The sequence below is a fragment of the Salvelinus alpinus genome, chromosome 23 (assembly GCF_045679555.1).
Source record: "Salvelinus alpinus chromosome 23, SLU_Salpinus.1, whole genome shotgun sequence".
NCBI classification, from domain to species: domain Eukaryota; kingdom Metazoa; phylum Chordata; class Actinopteri; order Salmoniformes; family Salmonidae; genus Salvelinus; species Salvelinus alpinus.
Genome location: NC_092108.1, coordinates 8,425,216 through 8,446,823, shown reverse-complemented (window position 1 = coordinate 8,446,823; position 21,608 = coordinate 8,425,216). Strand labels below are relative to the sequence as shown.

General features: G+C 49.2%; 1 long non-coding RNA gene across 1 annotated transcript; it reads left to right on the top strand.

The window, feature by feature from the left end:
- The first annotated feature begins 923 nt into the window (after positions 1 to 923).
- LOC139550149 (uncharacterized) lies at positions 924 to 21,266 on the top strand. Its single transcript, XR_011669985.1, has 5 exons — positions 924 to 2,168; positions 2,362 to 2,500; positions 2,666 to 2,760; positions 12,366 to 12,444; positions 19,285 to 21,266. It is a non-coding gene; the product is annotated as an uncharacterized lncRNA (long non-coding RNA).
- Positions 21,267 to 21,608: the final 342 nt, after the last annotated feature.

Below are 21,608 nucleotides of genomic sequence, written 5' to 3'. Positions count from 1 at the left end.
TGTGCGCAACCGCGACATTCAAACGAGGCTACAAAGAAAACGAATGGGACTGTAGCGACTGTGTTGACTTCAAAATCGGGGGTGTGAACTAGGTTTCTATTCAAGCGTTGATCGACATGGTAATGGCTCTATAGTATTGGAGAAAAGTTGAAAAAACTGACCCTCCGTTACATCGTGACGTGTCGTAACGTACAGCACGCATAAAGCAACTATTTCTGTCTTACAATCTCTCTCCACCAGGTGTAGCACTTCTCTCATCGTTTAAAAACAAGAAATGGACAGTGACGGGGGTAAGGGGGGGATACCTAGGCAATTTTTGCGTCATCGCTGCAAGCATCATGACTTTCAAAGCCGCTGTTTACTTCTGAAGATCACTTTAGCACCGCCCTAAACACCCGATTCAAATTCGACACAAACCTTCAAATAGGTATGTAATGACACATTATATAAACTCTTTAAAGGGTGTTATTTACATTTTAGAGGCGATAAGGTGAAAAGTCGGACAGATCGAGTGAAAAAAAGTACTTTTCTCACACATCTCTCCTTCTCATGATCACGCATTAGTTTCGCTTCCCCACCCGCCTTTTTTAAAAAGACCCGACGGGGCTCATTGCCTTCTTGAATCATGCATAAACAGGCAGTGTTTAGGTCATGTAATTGATTCTGTTGGAAACGGGAGAAATTATGCTTTACAATGGCATTGACATTACAGTTGATCTGGAAGTATTACATTTTTGGGGCGCTAAAATAAGGCGATGTACAAAAGGGAGTGAGTTTACGTTAGCTGGTTAACAGGGAGCCTTTCATCAGGCCGCCTGTATTGCTGGCCTTGCCTGCTTTTTGGACTGTCTGAGCCTTGGTCCAAAAGTAGGGGGCAGTGACCTGAAGAACATCGATTGTTCAGCTAAACGAAAAAACAAAAAGCAGGGCATGTAAGAATTTGCTTTTAGGAGGACACGACGAGAGGGAAAGTTTCGTTAACAAGGGCGACTACAAGGAGCTTGCGGAGGTAATTACACATTGTGATGCTTCACTTGCTGAACATATGGAACTTTCGACTGTCTTTTCTGGGATGTTGAGAACAATTCCGAATGATTCGATGGCTTCCATCGACCTCATCCGTTACAAGTTATATTAAAGAGGGAGGTTGAAGTAGTGCATTTTTTTCACATGCGCTCAGGTAGGCTTTCCACTTTCCTCCAGTATTTATTTAGCAAAGGTGATAACAGATAATCCCTCTGGACAGACGGAAGCAAAAACGAATGATATAAATGTTGCAGCAGTCTTGGCTCCACCTAAACATTAGAGATCTGACATGCTGTAACGGATGAAAACGAGACCATTTTTCAGTCTGATCAACTGTTAAAAATTGCCACACTGCTCTGGGACCTATAATGCCACCAGTCTGACCGCTCTGGGACCTATAATGCCACCAGTCTGACCGCTCTGGGACCTATAATGCAACCAGTCTGACCGCTCTGGGACCTATGGTGCCACCAGTCTGACCGCTCTGGGACCTATGGTGCCACCAGTCTGACCGCTCTGGGACCTACGGTGGCACCAGTCTGACCGCTCTGGGACCTACGGTGGCACCAGTCTGACAGCTCTGGGACCTACGGTGGCACCAGTCTGACAGCTCTGGGACCTATGGTGGCACCAGTCTGACCGCTCTGGGACCTACGGTGGCACCAGTCTGACCGCTCTGGGACCTACGGTGGCACCAGTCTGACAGCTCTGGGACCTACGGTGGCACCAGTCTGACCGCTCTGGGACCTATGGTGGCACCAGTCTGACCGCTCTGGGACCTACGGTGGCACCAGTCTGACAGCTCTGGGACCTACGGTGGCACCAGTCTGACCGCTCTGGGACCTACGGTGGCACCAGTCTGACCGCTCTGGGACCTACGGTGGCACCAGTCTGACCGCTCTGGGACCTACGGTGCCACCAGTCTGACAGCTCTGGGACCTATGGTGGCACCAGTCTGACCGCTCTGGGACCTATGGTGGCACCAGTCTGACCGCTCTGGGACCTACGGTGCCACCAGTCTGACAGCTCTGGGACCTATGGTGGCACCAGTCTGACCGCTCTGGGACCTATGGTGGCACCAGTCTGACCGCTCTGGGACCTACGGTGCCACCAGTCTGCTTGCAGTTGTCAGTTATCGTCAGGTATGTGGATGACCAGGGCTTTTTTCAGGAACGTTTCTTGGGCTACTTTGACGTGTCAAGTGGGCGAGATGCGCAGTCTGTGTTCGACTTTATGAATTTTGAGATGTCTGAGTTTAAGTTCATAGAGAAACTCGTTGTCCAAACCTACGATGGCGCAGCTGTAATGGAATGTATCTGCTATTTGTATTTACAGCTAAGTCCCCTCCTGTTCCCTGATTAAGAGGTGATGACTTCTCCACTACCATTGTCAACTCTGTCCTGACATGAACTGAAGCCAGGTCTCATGTGTCCGTTCATCCACTGGCACATTGAATGTTTCCCCTCCGAGCTCTGTGAGTCCCCCTATCAATTTTCTCTCATTACTGTATGTAGAATCAATCACAAACACAATCACATTATTACACATCAATGATTTTACTCCTTGCTTGGACTAACTCGTTCTTAGCTCTGTTGTCTAACTGTGTAGTATCTTGTGTTATTGTTTTTTGTCTTCCCAGTAAAATCCTGTCCTGCACTGGTCAAGCCTCTGAACACCTCATCTCATGCCTCATACCCTCATTCAATCACTGCTGTGATCCCTTTCCAACACTGTGTAAGTAGCCCTCTCATTCTCAATCCCCATTATATTGTACTATAAATGTCTTTATAAAAATGCTTTAGGTTAAAATAATTAGTCTTTGACGATTTAAAAAAAAAAACACTTTGTGGTCTCTGTGCATTCCACATCCTATACGGTGGGTCTCCCATCCTCCTCAATTTTTCAAGTCACCAGCCTCCGCTGCTATCGGTGTACTCTGACATCCCAGTCATTGTGGCAAGCATTGATGACATCACTGGTGTACTTTCTTACGTTATCCTGCGTTGACTGTAAGGTTTTAAGGGCAGTGGAAGGTATTTATTTAACCTCATGCAGGGAAGTCCTAGGAAGACCAAATGTCTCTAGGAGAAAGAAGCTTAGAGCTTGCTATTTAGGGCACATATTTTGTACATTGTTTAAGAGAAAGACAGCTGTCATTAATCAATTCACAGGTCTTTACAAAGTTAATGGTTTATGTAGCCCTGTGGATACGACGTTGTAATTAATTTGTTAGAATTAATTTCACCTCATACTATTACCAAACTGTTGTTATTAAAGGAGTTGGTGCGTAACAGACTGCATCCAAAATGAAACCGTATTCCCTATGTAGTGCAATACCTTGGGGAATACAGAAGTAGTGCAGGGAATAGGGGTTTCATTTGGGACACAGACAAGCTAACAGCTGTATTTCATGTCTGGTTTTGGAATGTGACAGGCTACAGCCTAACAAGTATTGTAAGTACCTAAGATGTTGAGTTTCATATGGGACCCAATACCCTTTATAGTGTTGAGTTCCATCTGGGACCCAATACCCTTTATAGTGTTGAGTTCCATATGGGACCCAATACCCTTTATAGTGTTGAGTTCCATCTGGGACCCAATACCCTTTATAGTGTTGAGTTCCATATGGGACCCAATACCCTTTATAGTGTTGAGTTCCATATGGGACCCAATACCCTTCGTAGTGTTGAGTTCCATCTGGGACCCAATACCCTTTATAGTGTTGAGTTGCTTATGGGACCCAATACCCTTCATAGTGTTGAGTTCCATCTGGGACCCAATACCCATCGTAGTGTTGAGTTCCATATGGGACCCAATACCCTTTATAGTGTTGAGTTCCATCTGGGACCCAATACCCTTTATAGTGTTGAGTTCCATATGGGACCCAATACCCTTTATAGTGTTGAGTTCCATATGGGACCCAATACCCTTTATAGTGTTGAGTTCCATATGGGACCCAATACCCTTTATAGTGTTGAGTTCCATCTGGGACCCAATACCCTTTATAGTGTTGAGTTCCATCTGGGACCCAATACCCATCGTAGTGTTGAGTTCCATATGGGACCCAATACCCTTTATAGTGTTGAGTTCCATATGGGACCCAATACCCTTTATAGTGCTGAGTTCCATCTGGGACCCAATACCCTTCATAGTGTTGAGTTCCATATGGGACCCAATACCCTTTATAGTGCTGAGTTCCATCTGGGACCCAATACCATTTACAGTGTTGAGTTCCATATGGGACCCAATACCCTTTATAGTGTTGAGTTCCATATGGGACCCAATACCATTTATAGTGTTGAGTTCCATATGGGACCCAATACCGTTTATAGTGTTGAGTTCCATATGGGACCCAATACCCTTTATAATGTTGAGTTCCATATGGGACCCAATACCCTTTATAATGTTGAGTTCCATATGGGACCCAATACCCTTTATAGTGTTGAGTTCCATATGGGACCCAATACCCTTCATAAAGCTGAGTTCCATCTGTGACCCAATACCTTTTACAGTGTTGAGTTCCATATGGGACCCAATACCCTTTCTAATGTTGAGTTCCATATGGGACCCAATACCCTTCGTAGTGTTGAGTTCCATATGGGACCCAAATACCCTTTATAATGTTGAGTTGCTTATGGGACCCAATACCCTTTATAGTGTTGAGTTCCATATGGGACCCAATACCCTTTATAGTGTTGAGTTCAATATGGGACCCAATACCCTTTATAATGTTGAGTTGCTTATGGGACCCAATACCCTTTATAGTGTTGAGTTCCATATGGGACCCAATACCCTTTATAATGTTGAGTTGCTTATGGGACCCAATACCCTTTATAGTGCTGAGTTCCATATGGGACCCAATACCCTTCGTAGTGTTGAGTTCCATATGGGACCCAATACCCTTTATAGTGTTGAGTTGGTTATGGGAGCCAATACCCTTTATAGTGCTGAGTTCCATATGGGACCCAATACCCTTTATAGTGTTGAGTTCCATATGGGACACAATACCTTCATAGTGCTGAGTTCCATATGGGACCCAATACCCTTTATAGTGTTGAGTTCCATATGGGACCCAATACCCTTTATAGTGTTGAGTTACATATGGGACCCAATACCCTTCTTAGTGTTGAGTTCCATATGGGACCCAATACACTTCATAGTGTTGAGTTCCATATGGGACACAATACCTTCATAGTGCTGAGTTCCATATGGGACCCAATACCCTTCATAGTGTTGAGTTCCATATGGGACCCAATACCCTTCATAGTGTTGAGTTCCATATGGGACCCAATACCCTTCGTAGTGCACTATGTTTGACCGATAGAGGTAATAGGTACCATTTGGAACATGAACCAATAGTCTTGCATTCCCTTTCGGTTCTCTTTTTCCTATACCTCTTCCCCCCGTCCCTCTCTCTCTCTCTCTCTCTCTCTCTCTCTCTCTCTCTCTCTCTCTCTCTCTCTCTCTCTCTCCCTTCCTCTCCCTCTCTCTCTCTCTGTCTCTCTCCCTTCCTCTCTCCTCTTTCTCTCTCTCCCACCTCCTCTCCCCTCTCCCTCTCTCCCCCCCTTCCTCTCCCCTCTCTCTCCCTGTCTCTTCCTTCCTCTCCCCTCTTTCTCTCTCTCCCCTTTCCTCTCCCCTCTCACTCTCTCTCCCGCTTCCTCTCCCCTCTCTCTCTCTCTCTCTCTCTCTCTCTCTCTCTCTCTCTCTCTCTCTCTCTCTCTCTCTCTCTCTCTCTCTCTCTCTCTCTCTCTCTCTCTCTCTCTCTCTCTCTCCTTTCCTCTCCCCTCTCCCTCTCTCTCCCCCTTCCTCTCCCCTCTCCCTCTCTCTCCCCCTTCCTCTCCTCTCTCTCTCGCTCTCTCTCTCTCTCTCCCTTCCTCTCCCCTCTCCCTCTCTCTCCCCCTTCCTCTCCCCTCTCTCCCTTCCTCTCCCTCTCTCTCTCCCCCTTTCTCTCCCCTCCCTCCCTCCATCCCTCTCTCTCTCTCCCCTCTCCCTCTCTCTCCATTCTTCTCCCCTCCCTCCCTCCCCCCTGTCTCTCTGTCTCTACCTCTGTCTCTGTCTCTGTCTCTACCTCTACCTCTACCTCTGTCTCTGTCTCTGTCTCTGTCTCTTTCTCTACCTCTACCTCTGTATCTACCTCTGTCTCTACCTCTCTCTCCCCCTTCTTCTCCCCTCTCTCTCTCTCTCTCTCTCTCCCTTCCTCTCCCCTATTTCTCTCTCCCCTCTCCCTCTCTCTCTCTCTCTCTCCCTTCCTCTAACCTCTTTCTCTCTCTCCCCCTTCCTCTCCTCTCCCTCCATCCCCCTCTCCCTCTACCTCTCTCTCCCCTCGTTCTCTCTCTCCCCCTTTCTCTCCCCTCCCTCCATCCCTCTCTCTCTCTCTCTCCCCTCTCCCTCTCTCTCCATTCTTCTCCCCTCCCTCCCTCCCCCCCTGCCTCTCCCCTCCTCTGTCTCTCTCCAGATTTGTATCCTGTCCTGTATAAAGTGAGATGTATGTCCCTAGCCCGCCATCCCTGGTTGAGCGTTGACGTGCAGCATGTGTGTGTGTCTGCGTGTTTGTATGTGTGCACGCTTGCCTGTGCATACGTGCCTGCGTTTGTGTGTGTGTGTGTGCATGTGCGTTTATGTGTGTGTGTGTGTGTGGGGGGGGGGGTCTCAGGTGTCAGTGGCCATTTCCCGTCCAGAGGGCCCCAGCAGAAGGAGATTACCCCCATCTATCTATCTGACTCCAGATTGCTCTAAACCGATTTCCACTGTCATTTCCTCCCTCTGGGTATCGTTAGTGTCATTATATCTGTGTGTCTGCTTTGTTGTGTGTGTCGGTGACTGACTGGGAGGATGTGACCTCATGTGTTACAGCTTAAAACCTCCCTGACACAATGATTCTCTTCTGATTCATAACCGCTGTCGTCTTCCTCTTCTAAAAGGATATTCCCCGTCGATGTTTTTGAACTGTGAATATTTTTCGGGTAACTCTCCAGGAACAGGGTTGGAGAGCCTTGCCTATAGACTGTTGTTCACGATAAAATACGTATTTGAGAATATGCCCCATAACACTACGTGTTGATACCCCAAAAACATTCACATGACATTAAGAACTACCAGGCACGCCACTTGAAAAAAGATCATTCGTAATTGGCAAACAGAACCTTTCAGACATTTTGGTTGTCACAGGCAATGAAGCTACTGAGCTCCACTTATTTCAGTGCTTGTTAAAGGATAACAGTGACTGAGGCTTTTACAAATCACACCGGATGTTGCACCCCCCGTCCCCGTCCCCATCCCCCCGTCCACCCGTCCCCCAGCCCCCATCCCCCCGTCCCCGTCCCCGCGTCCCCCGTCCCCCGTCCCCGCGTCCCCCATCCCCCCGTCCCCGTCCCCGCGTCCCCCGTCCCCGCGTCCCCCATCCCCCCGTCCCCGTCCCCGCGTCCCCCGTCCCCCGTCCCCGCGTCCCCCGTCCCCGCGTCCCCCATCCCCCCGTCCCCGTCCCCCGTCCCCCGTCCCCCCGTCCCCGCGTCCCCCGTCCCCGCGTCCCCCATCCCCCCGTCCCCGTCCCCTGTCCCGCGTCCCCCGTCCCCCGTCCCCGCGTCCCCCGTCCCCGCGTCCCCGTCCCCCGTCCCCCGTCCCGCGTCCCCCATCCCCCCGTCCCCCGTCCCCGCGTCCCCCGTCCCCCGTCCCCCGTCCCCCCGTCCCCCGTCCCCGCGTCCCCCGTCCCCGCGTCCCCCATCCCCCCGTCCCCGCGTCCCCCGTCCCCCGTCCCCGCGTCCCCCGTCCCCCATCCCCCCGTCCCCGTCCCCCGTCCCCCGTCCCCGCGTCCCCCATCCCCCCGTCCCCCGTCCCCGCGTCCCCCATCCCCCCGTCCCCCATCCCCCCGTCCCCGTCCCCCGTCCCCCGTCCCCCCGTCCCCGCGTCCCCCGTCCCCGCGTCCCCCATCCCCCCGTCCCCGTCCCCTGTCCCGCGTCCCCCGTCCCCCGTCCCCGCGTCCCCCGTCCCCGCGTCCCCGTCCCCCGTCCCCCGTCCCGCGTCCCCCATCCCCCCGTCCCCCGTCCCCGCGTCCCCCGTCCCCGTCCCCCGTCCCCCGTCCCCCCGTCCCCCGTCCCCGCGTCCCCCGTCCCCGCGTCCCCCATCCCCCCGTCCCCGCGTCCCCCGTCCCCCGTCCCCGCGTCCCCCGTCCCCCATCCCCCCGTCCCCGTCCCCCGTCCCCCGTCCCCGCGTCCCCCATCCCCCCGTCCCCCGTCCCCGCGTCCCCCATCCCCCCGTCCCCGCGTCCCCCGTCCCCGCGTCCCCGCGTCCCCGCGTCCACCGTCCCCGCGTCCCCCGTCCCCCGTCCCCGCGTCCCCCGTCCCGCGTCCCCGCGTCCCCCGTCCCCGCGTCCCCCATCCCCCGTCCCCCATCCCCCCGTCCGCGTCCCCCGTCCCCCGTCCCCGCGTCCCCCGTCCCCGCGTCCCCCATCCCCCCGTCCCCCGTCCCCCCGTCCCCCGTCCCCGCGTCCCCCGTCCCCGCGTCCCCCATCCCCCCGTCCCCCGTCCCCGCGTCCCCCGTCCCCCGTCCCCGCGTCCCCCGTCCCCGCGTCCCCCATCCCCCCGTCCCCCGTCCCCGCGTCCCCCATCCCCCCGTCCCCGTCCCCCGTCCCCCGTCCCCGCGTCCCCCATCCCCCCGTCCCCGTCCCCGCGTCCCCCGTCCCCGCGTCCCCCATCCCCCCGTCCCCGTCCCCCGTCCCCGCGTCCCCCGTCCCCCGTCCCCCGTCCCCCCGTCCCCGTCCCCCGTCCCCGCGTCCCCCATCCCCCCGTCCCCCGTCCCCCGTCCCCGCGTCCCCCGTCCCCGCGTCCCCGTCCCCGCGTCCACCCGTCCCCCAGCCCCCGTCCCCGCGTCCCCCGTCCCCCGTCCCCGCGTCCCCCGTCCCCGCGTCCCCGTCCCCCGTCCACCCGTCCTCTGTAAAGTGATTTTGAACTACTTCTGTTTATTTTACTCTATGCTGTCAACCTCTGTTAACTCAAACCTTAATAACTGGTTTCATGCTAGTGGTGTGTGTGTGTGTGTGTGTGTGTGTGTGTGTGTGTGTGTGTGTGTGTGTGTGTGTGTGTGTGTGTGTGTGTGTGTGTGTGTGTGTGTGTGTGTGTGTGTGTGTGTGTGTGTGTGTGTGTGTGTGTGTGTGTGTGTGTGTGTGTGTGCTTGCGTGCGTGCGTGCGTGCGTGCTTCTGTGTCTGTGTCTCTCTGTGTCTGTGTCTGTGTCTGTGATGTTAGTCGGCGGAGACAACAATGGTTGAGAAGTATTGTTTCTGACTAGTTTCTCTCACACGTTGTCACTATGTTGCCGGCTGACATTTTGATTAAGCTGATAACTCATCTGCATCCAAAAACGGAACCGGATTCCCCAACATAGTCCACTACTGTTGACCATAGGGCTCTGGTACGTATCCCTTCTCTTCCCTCAGGAACGGTTGCCACCTCTGGAGAAGGAGATGATAGAATCGTCTGTTCATTTACCTGATGGATTACGGCTCTCTGGAAGCCGGCCAACATGTCATCTAGCATTCACTCATCCGCACTGTGTTGTGAATAGATTGACACTCGGCTGGCTTGAAAACAGCAGACAGACCAACCGCAGCTAACCAGGCCTCTCTCCCTCTCCCTCACCCTCTCCCTCACCCTCTCCCTCTCCCTCTCCCTCTCCCTCTCCCTCTCCCTCTCCCTCTCCCTCTGTCTCTCCCTCTGTCTCTCCCTCTGTCTCTCCCTCTGTCTCTGTCTCTGTCTCTGTCTCTACCTCTGTCTCTACCTCTGTCTCTACCTCTGTCTCTACCTCTGTCTCTGTCTCTACCTCTGTCTCTGTCTCTGTCTCTGTCTGTACCTCTGTCTCTGTCTCTACCTCTGTCTCTAGCTCTACCTCTACCTCTACCTCTACCTCTACCTCTACCTCTACCTCTGTCTCTGTCTCTACCTCTACCTCTACCTCTGTCTCTACCTCTGTCTCTGTCTCTGCCTCTGTCTCTGCCTCTGTCTCTGTCTCTGCCTCTGTCTCTGTCTCTACCACTACCTCTGTCTCTGTCTCTGTCTCTGTCTCTGTCTCTACCTCTGTCTCTGTCTCTACCTCTGTCTCTGTCTCTACCTCTGTCTCTACCTCTGGCTCTACCTCTGTCTCTACCTCTGTCTCTACCTCTACCTCTGTCTCTACCTCTGTCTATGTCTATACCTCTGTCTATACCTCTGTCTATACCTATATGTCTATACCTCTGTCTCTGTCTCTACCTCTGTCTCTGTCTCTACCTCTGTCTCTACCTCTGTCTCTACCTCTGTCTCTACCTCTGTCTCTACCTCTGTCTCTACCTCTGTCTCTACCTCTGTCTCTACCTCTGTCTATGTCTCTACCTCTGTCTCTACCTCTGTCTCTACCTCTGTCTCTACTTCTACTTCTACCTCTACCTCTACCTCTACCTCTACCTCTACCTCTACCTCTGCCTCTGTCTCTACCTCTGTCTCTACCTCTACCTCTGTCTCTACCTCTGTCTCTACCTCTGTCTCTACCTCTACCTCTACCTCTGTCTCTACCTCTGTCTCTACCTCTACCTCTGTCTCTACCTCTACCTCTGTCTCTACCTCTGTCTCTACCTCTACCTCTGTCTCTGTCTCTGTCTCTACCTCTGTCTTTACCTCTACCTCTGTCTCTACCTCTGTCTCTACCTCTACCTCTGTCTCTACCTCTACCTCTGTCTCTACCTCTACCTCTGTCTCTACCTCTACCTCTGTCTCTACCTCTGTCTCTACCTCTACCTCTGTCTCTACCTCTACCTCTGTCTCTACCTCTACCTCTGTCTCTACCCCTACCTCTGTCTCTACCTCTAACTCTACCTCTACCTCTGTCTCTGTCTGTACCTCTGTCTCTACCTCTACCTCTGTCTCTACCTCTACCTCTGTCTCTACCTCTGTCTCTGTCTCTACCTCTGTCTCTCTCTACATATGATCTATAATACAGATGGGAGTGGCCATAGGATCTATAATACAGATGGGAGTGGCCATAGGATCTATAATACTGATGGGAGATGGGTCCAGGGCTGTTGGGTCTATAATACTGATGGGAGATGGGTCCAGGGCTGTTGGGTATATAATACTGATGGGAGATGGGTCCAGGGCTGTTGGGTCTATAATACTGATGGGAGATGGGTCCAGGGCTGTTGGGTCTATAATACTGATGGGAGATGGGGTCCAGGGCTGTTGGATCTATAATACTGATGGGAGATGGGGTCCAGGGCTGTTGGATCTATAATACTGATGGGAGATGGGGTCCAGGGCCATAGGATCTATAATACTGATAGGAGATGGGTCCAGGGCTGTTGGATCTATAATACTGATGGGAGATGGGTCCAGGGCCATAGGATCTATAATACTGATAGGAGATGGGTCCAGGGCTGTTGGATCTATAATACTGATGGGAGATGGGTCCAGGGCTGTTGGATCTATAATACTGATGGGAGATGGGTCCAGGGCTGTTGGGTATATAATACTGATGGGAGATGGGTCCAGGGCTGTTGGGTCTATAATACTGATGGGAGATGGGTCCAGGGCTGTTGGGTCTATAATACTGATGGGAGATGGGTCCAGGGCTGTTGGGTCTATAATACTGATGGGAGATGGGTCCAGGGCTGTTGGGTCTATAATACTGATGGGAGATGGGGTCCAGGGCTGTTGGGTCTATAATACTGATGGGAGATGGGGTCCAGGGCTGTTGGGTCTATAATACTGATGGGAGATGGAGTCCAGGGCTGTTGGGTCTATAATACTGATGGGAGATGGAGTCCAGGGCTGTTGGGTCTATAATACTGATGGGAGATGGAGTCCAGGGCTGTTGGGTCTATAATACTGATGGGAGATGGAGTCCAGGGCTGTTGGATCTATAATACTGATGGGAGATGGAGTCCAGGGCTGTTGGATCTATAATACTGATGGGAGATGGAGTCCAGGGCTGTTGAGTCTATAATACTGATGGGAGATGGGTTCAGGGCCATAGGATCTATAATATTGATTATAGATCCTATGTTGGGTTTACTGTTCAATAGCATAACTATCACCAGTGACCTCCTTCCTGACCCCACATGTCCCTTTCCATTTAAACTTCCTGTCCATATTGCTGTTTTCGCTCCCCTAGACCTGTTCCCTTGTAATGATCTCCCCCTTTTTCCCATTCTCCCCCTCTGCCCTCCGCCTATTCTCCTCTCCCCCTCTCCCACTATCTTCCTCCCCACCTCTCTCCCATTCCTCCTCTCCCCCTCTCCCATTCCTCCTCTCCCCCTCTCCCATTCCTCCTCTCCCCCTCTCCCATTCCTCCTCTCCCTCTCTCTATGTTCCTTTAGGGGAGGCAGGTAGTCTGGCGGGTTGGAGCATTGGGCCAGTAAGCGAAAGATTGCTGGATCGAATCCCCAAGCTGACAAGGTAAAAAAAAAAATCTGTTGTTCTGCCCTTGAGCAAGGCAGTTAACTCCACTGTTCCCCCCTGGGCCCCTGCACCTCTCTGACTCAGAGGGTTGGGTTTAAATTCAGAAGACACATATCAGTTGAATGCATTCAGTTGTACAACTGACTAGGTATTTCCCCTCTCTGCCTCTCGTCCTGTTCCCATGTAATGAGGACATTTCTCTTCAGTGAGGGTTAATGGTGGGCCCGGTAGACCATCCACCCTGCATTCCTTCTGAAACCTCCCTGTCCACGCCAGGCAATTCCAACACAGAGAATGAATCCCAAATGACAGACTATTCACTATTCAGTGCACTACTTTTGATTAGGACCCATAGGCCTCTGGTGAAAAGTAGTACACTATGTAGGGAATAGGGTTTTCATTAGGGACGTAGAAGGAATCTCTTTTCTCTCTCTCTCTGTAGAGCCAGAGTCCATTCAGGCCCTTAATGAGGCAGGTAAATCTAATTCCAACAGGCAATGGGTTTGGAAATAGCCACTGAGGTTCTGTACCAGACTGGACTGGTCAGACGGAGACCAGTCTCTCCCGCTGGGGAAAAAAATCCAGCTCTCCTGAAGCGAGACACAATAGAGGACACAGCTGTTATCTCTGCTGTTGGTCCTGTTTCTATCATTAATTTCCCCCTCGGGCACAATAGAGAGGAAGTCATGAGAATCCTGTCAATCCTGTTCCTTTGTGTCGCACCTTGATGAGGTCATCGGCTCAAGGTGGCCAGTGATGACCTCGGCACTCAACCGCAAGGGGCAGAGCAAACTGAGGACCACACAAATCACAACAGGAAAAACTGTTCAAGCAATACAACAAGAATGCACTGCTCTAGCAAAACAGAAGTCAACTTTTAGGGGATAAAACAGAATACACTGAGGCTGAGGACCACACACTAATACTGTACAGGCAACAGCATAAGAATACACTGAGACTGAGGACCACACACTAATACTGTACAGGCAACAGCATAAGAATACACTGAGGCTGAGGACCACACACTAATACTGTACAGGCAACAGCGTAATACACTGAGGCTGAGGACCACACACTAATACTGTACAGGCAACAACATAAGAATACACTGAGGCTGAGGACCACACACTAATACTGTACAGGCAACAGCATAAGAATACACTGAGGCTGAGGACCACACACTAATACTGTACAGGCAACAGCATAAGAATACACTGAGGCTGAGGACCACACACTAATACTGTACAGGCAACAGCATAAGAATACACTGAGACTGAGGACCACACACTAATACTGTACAGGCAACAGCATAAGAATACACTGAGGCTGAGGACCACACACTAATACTGTACAGGCAACAGCATAAGAATGCACTGAGACTGAGGACCACACACTAATACTGTACAGGCAACAGCATAAGAATACACTGAGGCTGAGGACCACACACTAATACTGTACAGGCAACAGCGTAAGAATACACTGAGACTGAGGACCACACACTAATACTGTACAGGCAACAGCGTAAGAATACACTGAGGCTGAGGACCACACACTAATACTGTACAGGCAACAGCATAAGAATACACTGAGGCTGAGGACCACACACTAATACTGTACAGGCAACAGCATAAGAATACACTGAGGCTGAGGACCACACACTAATACTGTACAGGCAACAGCATAAGAATACACTGAGACTGAGGACCACACACTAATACTGTACAGGCAACAGCATAAGAATACACTGAGGCTGAGGACCACACACTAATACTGTACAGGCAACAGCATAAGAATACACTGAGACTGAGGACCACACACTAATACTGTACAGGCAACAGCGTAAGAATACACTGAGGCTGAGGACCACACACTAATACTGTACAGGCAACAGCGTAAGAATACACCGCTCTAAGCAAAACACAACAGATGTCAAATAAACATGACTTTATTTGGCTCTACACTAAAAGAGGATTTCATTTCAGTTGATGTACTGTATAGCCCTTCTGTTATAAATGAAAACAATACCCAACACTCAATCCTCAGACAAATCACACAACAATGTTCTCTGACCATATTTTAGCAAGTCCATCAAATGAATAATGCACCCAGTGTACTTTACATTCACTCAGTGCGAGATCGAGAGTGTCTGTTGAACACATTCATATGCTAGGGGCTGAGTCCCAAACGACGCTCTATTTCCTACATAGTGCACTACTTTTGACCAGGGCCCATAGGGCTCTCGTCAAATCTAGTGTAGTATGTAGGGAATAGGGTGCCATTTTGGAATTCAGCCGACATGTACCGGAGGCTGGAGGCAGTAAAAAACATGTTATTTCTAGTGGGGCGCTGATCAGCTGTTTGTTCACCCGCCAGCCACTTCTGATAATCCATCTGCAACCGCCCGACTATGTGATAAGGTGTAAATCTGAGACCCACACTGACCCTAACCCGCTAATATATAAAATGCGCTGAATGCGGTCTAAGGCATCCCAGTGCTAGTTGTGCCACTAGAGATCCTGGTTCGAGTCCAGCCTCTGTCGCAGCCGGCTGCGACCGGGAGACACATGGGACAGCGCACAATTGGCCCAGCGTCGTCCGGGTTAGGGGATGGTTTGGCCGGGCGAGGATGTTCTTGTCCCATCGCGCACTAGTGACTCCTGTGGCGGTCCGGGCGCAGAGCACGCTGACACGGTCGCCCAGGTGTACGGTGTTTCCTCCGACACGTTGCTGGCTTCCGGGTTAAGCGGGCATTGTGTCAAGAAGCAGCGGCTTGGCTGGGTCGTGTTTCGGAGGACGCACGGCTCTCGACCTTCGCCTCTCCCGAGTCCGTACGGGACTTGCAGCGATGGGTCAAGACTGTAACTACCAAATGGACGAACTTGAGGAGTAAAAGGGGTAAAAAATACAATAAAAAATTATAATATATTTTTTAAACAATTATAAAAAAGCAACAACAAAAATTTCAAAATATTTACAAATTACAAAAAAATACTTTTTTTTAAATTAAAAAATATAGACTTCTTAAATCATTATTGGTTAATGGCTTGTAAGTGAGCATTTCCCTGTAAGGTGGACACCTGTTGTGTTCGGCGCATGTCACAAATAACATTTGATTTGATTTCATTTATCTTGGCATAGTTCTGTTATAATCTCCACCCGGCACAGCCAGAAGAGGACTGGCCACCCCTCATAGCCTGGTTCCTCTCTAGGTTTCTTCCTAGGTTTTGGCCTTTCTAGGGAGTTTTTCCTAGCCACCGTGCTTCTACACCTGCATTGCTTGCTGTTTGGGGTTTTAGGATGGGTTTCTGTACAGCACTTCGAGATATTAGCTGATGTACGAAGGGCTATATAAAATAAACTTGATTTGATTTGATGATTTGATTTACCCCCAACACCAGCTCTACACTGTTCCCTCTACACCTCCTCAATCCCTCCTACCCTCTACCTCCCTCTAACCCTCTACCTCCCTCTAACTCTCTACCTCCCTCTAACTCTCTACCTCCCTCTAACTCTCTACCTCCCTCTAACCCTCTACCTCCCTCTAACTCTCTACCTCCCTCTAACTCTCTACCTCCCTCTAACTCTCTACCTCCCTCCTACTCTCTACCTCCCTCTAACCCTCTACCTCCCTCTAACCCTCTACCTCCCTCTAACTCTCTACCTCCCTCTAACTCTCTACCTCCCTCTAACTCTCTACCTCCCTCTAACCCTCTACCTCCCTCTAACTCTCTACCTCCCTCTAACCCTCTACCTCCCTCCTACTCTCTACCTCCCTCTAACTCTCTACCTCCCTCTAACCCTCTACCTCCCTCTAACTCTCTAACCCTCTACCTCCCTCTAACTCTCTACCTCCCCCTAATCCTCTACCTCCCTCTAACTCTCTACCTCCCTCTAACCCTCTACGACCCAACACCGCCTCTACACTGGAGAGAGGAAGAGATGAAGAGAGAGGCAGAAAGTCTAACTGTCTAGGCTCTAAATTAATTCTGGCTTCTCTTCATACCAACCCTCATCGCTGTCACTCCACCTCCTCAAGCATTCAAAATAGCCTTGATGCTTTCTTCCACTCTACACAGGAAATAGACAGAGACAGAGAGAAGAAGCTAGATAAAGAACTAGAAAGAGAGAGGGGGGTGAAAGAGAGGGGGGTGAAAGAGAGGGGAGAGATAGAGAACGAGACAGAGAGAGAGGGGGAATAGAGAATGAGACAGATAGAGAGAGAGGAGGGAGAGAGAGAGCGAGAGAGAGAGAGAGAGAGAGAGAGAGAGAGAGAGAGAGAGAGAGAGAGAGAGAGAGAGAGAGAGAGAGAGAGAGAGAGAGAGAGAGACAGAGAGAGAGAGAGAGAGAGAGAGATAGAGAGAGAGAGAGAGAGAGAGAGAGAGAGAGAGAGAGAGAGAGAGAGAGAGAGAGAGAGAGAGAGAGAGAGAGAGAGAGAGAGAGAGAGCAGTCTATCAGTCTATCTAGTCCATTTTCAAAGTATTGATAAATGACTGTACAAGGACCATGTATTACCCCCTGGAGAGATGAGGAGAAAGAAGAACCAGACATTTCCTTTAACTTCGTATGGCTGCAGGGGCAGTATTGAGTAACTTGGATAAAGGTGCCCATTTCAAACGGCCTCGTACTCAATTCTTGCTCGTACAATATGCATATTATTATTACTATTGGATAGAAAACACTCTCTAGTTTCTAAAACCGTTTGAATTATATCTGTGAGGTAAACAGAACTCATTTTGCAGCAAACTTCCTGACAGGAAGTGGAAAATCTGAAATCGATGCTCTGTTCTAGGGCCTGCCTATAAATGGCCTTCATATATATCAGTATACATGCACTTCATACACCTTCCACTAGATGTCAACAGGGAGTGAGAGAAGAAATGGAGTGTATTACTTGATCTGGGGTCGAATAAAAGCTCTTGGCATGACGTGACCCCAATATCCTGTTCCCTGGAACGCGCGAGAAGGGACCTGGTATTGCCTTCTGTAAAGCTGTCGTTATAGACGACTAATATCTCCGGCTTTGATTTTATTTGATACATGTGACAATATCATCGTAAAGTATGTTTTTTCAATATAGTTTTATTAGATTATTGAAATTTTTTCGGGACGTTAGGCGTGTTGCTTTGTCTGCGTATGTTCAGGAAGGAGAGCTTCGCGCCACTTTGCTAGCTTTCCGTGCTAATTGACTGGAGAAGAGGACATTCTAAATCCAAACAACGATTGTTCTGGACAAAGGACCCCTTGTACAACATTCTGATGGAAGATCATCAAAAGTAGGACCCATTTTATGATGCTATTTCATATATCTGTCGAACATGTTGTACTAGTAGTTTGCGCCCAGATTTTGGGCACTCTCTCGCTATAACTAAGCTGGATGTCGTAATGAAGTTATTTTTAGAATTCTAACACGGCGATTGCATTAAGAACTAGTGTATCTATCATTTCCTATACAACATGTATTTTTTAGTAATGTTTATGAATAGTTATTTGGTCAGAATATGTGAGTGTCAGAAAAATATCCGGACGTTGTGGGAAAAAGATGCTACGTTAGCACAATGTATAACCACTGATTTCAGCTCTAAATATGCACATTTTCGAACAAAACATAAGTGTATGTATAACCTGATGTTATAGGACTGTCATCTGATGAAGCTTATCAAGGTTAGTCATAAATCATATATCTTTTGCTGGTTTGTTACGATCGCTAACTTTTGCTGCTGGTAAATGGCTTGTGTTTCTGGCTATTGTGGTAAGCTAATATAATGCTATATTGTGTTTTCGCTGTAAAACACTTAAGAAATCAGAAATATTGGCTGGAATCACAAGATGCCTGTCTTTCATTTGCTGTACACCATGTATTTTTCAGAAATGTTTTATGATGAGTATTTAGGTATTTGACGTTGGTGTGATGGTAGCTGCAATGTAAAACTGATTTATAGCTCAAATATGCACATTTTTCGAACAAAACATAGATTTATTGAATAACATGTTATAAGACTGTCATCTGATGAAGTTGTTTCTTGGTTAGTTTGGTTGGTTCTTGGTTAGTTAGGTTGGTTTTGTGCATGCTACCTGTGCTGTGAAAAATGTCTGTCCTTTTTTGTATTTGGTGGTGAGCTAACATAAATATACGTGGTGTTTTCGCTGTAAAACATTTTAAAAATCGGACATGTTGGCTGGATTCATAAGATGTTTATCTTTCATATGCTGTATTGGACTTGTTAATGTGTGAAAGTTAAATATTTCAAAAAAATATATTTTGAATTTCGCGCCCTGCACTTGAAGTGGCTGTTGTCATATTGTGCCCGGCTTCGGGCTTGCAGCCCAAAGAAGTTAACCCATCCTCTCATCCTTCCCTCATCTCATCCTCTCACCCTCTCATCCTCTCACCCTCTCATCCTCTCATCCGCTCACCCTCTCATCCTCTCACCCTCTCATCCTCTCACCCTCTCACCCTCTCACCCTCTCATCATCTCATGCTCTCATCATCTCATGCTCTCACCCTCTCATCTTCTCATCTTCTCATCCTCTCACCCTCTCATCTTCTCATCTTCTCATCCTCTCACCCTCTCATCTTCTCATGCTCTCACCCTCTCATCTTCTCATCTTCTCATCCTCTCACCCTCTCATCTTCTCATCTTCTCATCCTCTCACCCTCTCATCTTCTCATCCTCTCACCCTCTCATCATCTCATGCTCTCATCATCTCATGCTCTCACCCTCTCATCTTCTCATCTTCTCATCCTCTCACCCTCTCATCTTCTCATCTTCTCATCCTCTCACCCTCTCATCCTCTCACCCTCTCATCCTCTCACCCTCTCATCCTCTCATCCTGTAGTTAATAAGACATCAACGGATATGGACTGAGCAACAACAACAACAAAAACGGTAAGCTGGACGGGAGGAGAGGAGACAGCATCGGGACGGAAGCTATTGTTCCAGATATGGCTGGTCTCTGTTACTGCAGATCAAAATCAATTGAACATGTCAGTGAAGATCAGCAGGCAGGACACTGAGGTCTGCTCAGTTTGGACTATACTATTAGTAATTGCCCTACAGGGACAGATAAAGTTGTCTGAATTGAATAGACTTGACTATGTCAGAGGCCTGGAGTTATTGGACTTACATAAATAGCATGAAGCCACTGCATGATTGAAAAGAAAAGAAAGAAAGAAAGAAAGAAAGAAAGAGACAGAGAGGAAGACAGAAAGAGAAGCTGGACTGTTTCTGGACTCTGCACACTGTTTGAAATGGAGAAACGGAGGTTTGATTGAATGACAAATGGCACAGTGGCTCTAGGTGTTGTTACCTAAATCTGATGCTGCCGCAGATGCATCCTGACTCTGCTTGACAAACAGCTTGGTCCCTAGCTTTACAAGGATCACATTATGACAAATTAAACATTTTTCTCTCATTCCCCACATCCCCTCTCTTTCTCGTGAACTGTGCATTGAAATCCCCGTTGTATCTCGCACGATTTGAAATGTTTATTCAACACACCATGCTAATTTCTCTCTCTTTATCTCCCTCCTTCCCTCCCTCCTTGAGACTCCTTCTTCCCAACGCTCCTCTTCTTCCTTAACCGAACCCCCTCCTGAGGGAAATACGACGTCCTGCTGTTGCTGGGAAACGGAAGAAGAGGACTGAGAAACGAGACCGGTTGAATGTCAACAAAACGTGGCATGGCCATGCCGCTGCAATATCTGAACTCTAGACAGAGTGACAACCAGGGTTTTGCTAAACCTAAACTCTTCACGTTACAACCCAGCATCTTAGAACTGGGAAAAAGTCTGTAACTTCAGCTCTCCCGTATACACTGCTATCGCTTCCTTTCACTCATATTTAAGATCACCTCTAGAGGTCATTATGTCACGTTTAAGGAACAAAAACGTGTTCTATTAAACTTTATTTTTTTATTTTTATGATCAATAAATATAATATTTTTTTAAAGAGTTGCGAAGCTCTGACGACGACTACGTTTTCATCTAACCCCATCGCCACACTGCGTATTTTGGACTTTATTGATAACGACGCATCGCAGCACATGGGCAGTCACGTTACAGCACTTCCTGTTTTAGAAATGCTAACGACGCATCGCAGCACATGGGCAGTCACGTTACAGCACTTCCTGTTTTAGAAATGCTAACGCAGCACATGGACAGTCACGTTACAGCACTTCCTGTTTTAGAAATGCTAACGACGCATCGCAGCACATGCACAGTCACGTTACAGCACTTCCTGTTTTAGATTGGTCCTCACCTCAAACATATAATGTGTACATGCTGATTTCCCTTTTGCTTAACTATGAGATATGAGATTCAAGATGAGATTCACGATGTGAAGGTCTCCTCCGTTAGTGTGTGTGTGTGTGTGTGTGTGTGTGTGTGTGTGTGTGTGTGTGTGTGTGTGTGTGTGTGTGTGTGTGTGTGTGTGTGTGTGTGTGTGTGTGTGTGTGTGTGTGTGTGTGTGTGTGTGTGTGTGTGTGTGTGTGTGTGTACGCCCGCATGCCTGCTAAATTGAAATACTTGAATTCAAACTGTATTTTAACGGTTTCAACCACACAGCCATACATGACATACAGACAAGCAGAGAATGTCTTCCATTGCAACTCAGGCCGGCTAAATCATCCACAGTTTCGAATCAGAGAGTCTTCAATTTGTGTTCCAATCCAGGCGTCCTCACCCTGAACCTCAACCAGACTCAGCCAAGCATAGACACACACACACACACACACACACACACACACACACACACACACACACACACACACACACACACACACACACACACACACACACACACACACACACACACAACCCCCTTCATTTGAATAGAAAAGTACCCAAGTTTGGCAGTACGCCAGTGGATCTAGCTAGCGGAGCGGAGCGGCCAATGTATTGCCAACCCATTGTACCGTTACCGTTCTGTCCCCCTTAGCCAAATCTTTTCTGTCTTTAAATGGCCGTTGGGCAGATTTAGGTCAAATATTTAACAGTTTAACTCCGACATGAATGAATCAGAGTGAAACTGAACGTATAATAACACCAACAGATCTGGGACTAGGTTAGATGTCCTCCTGATGGGGGGGGGGGGGGGGGGGACTACTTCTGCCTCATCAGAGTGAAGGAGCACTGAAGACCAAGGTCAAATCACTATGGAGTG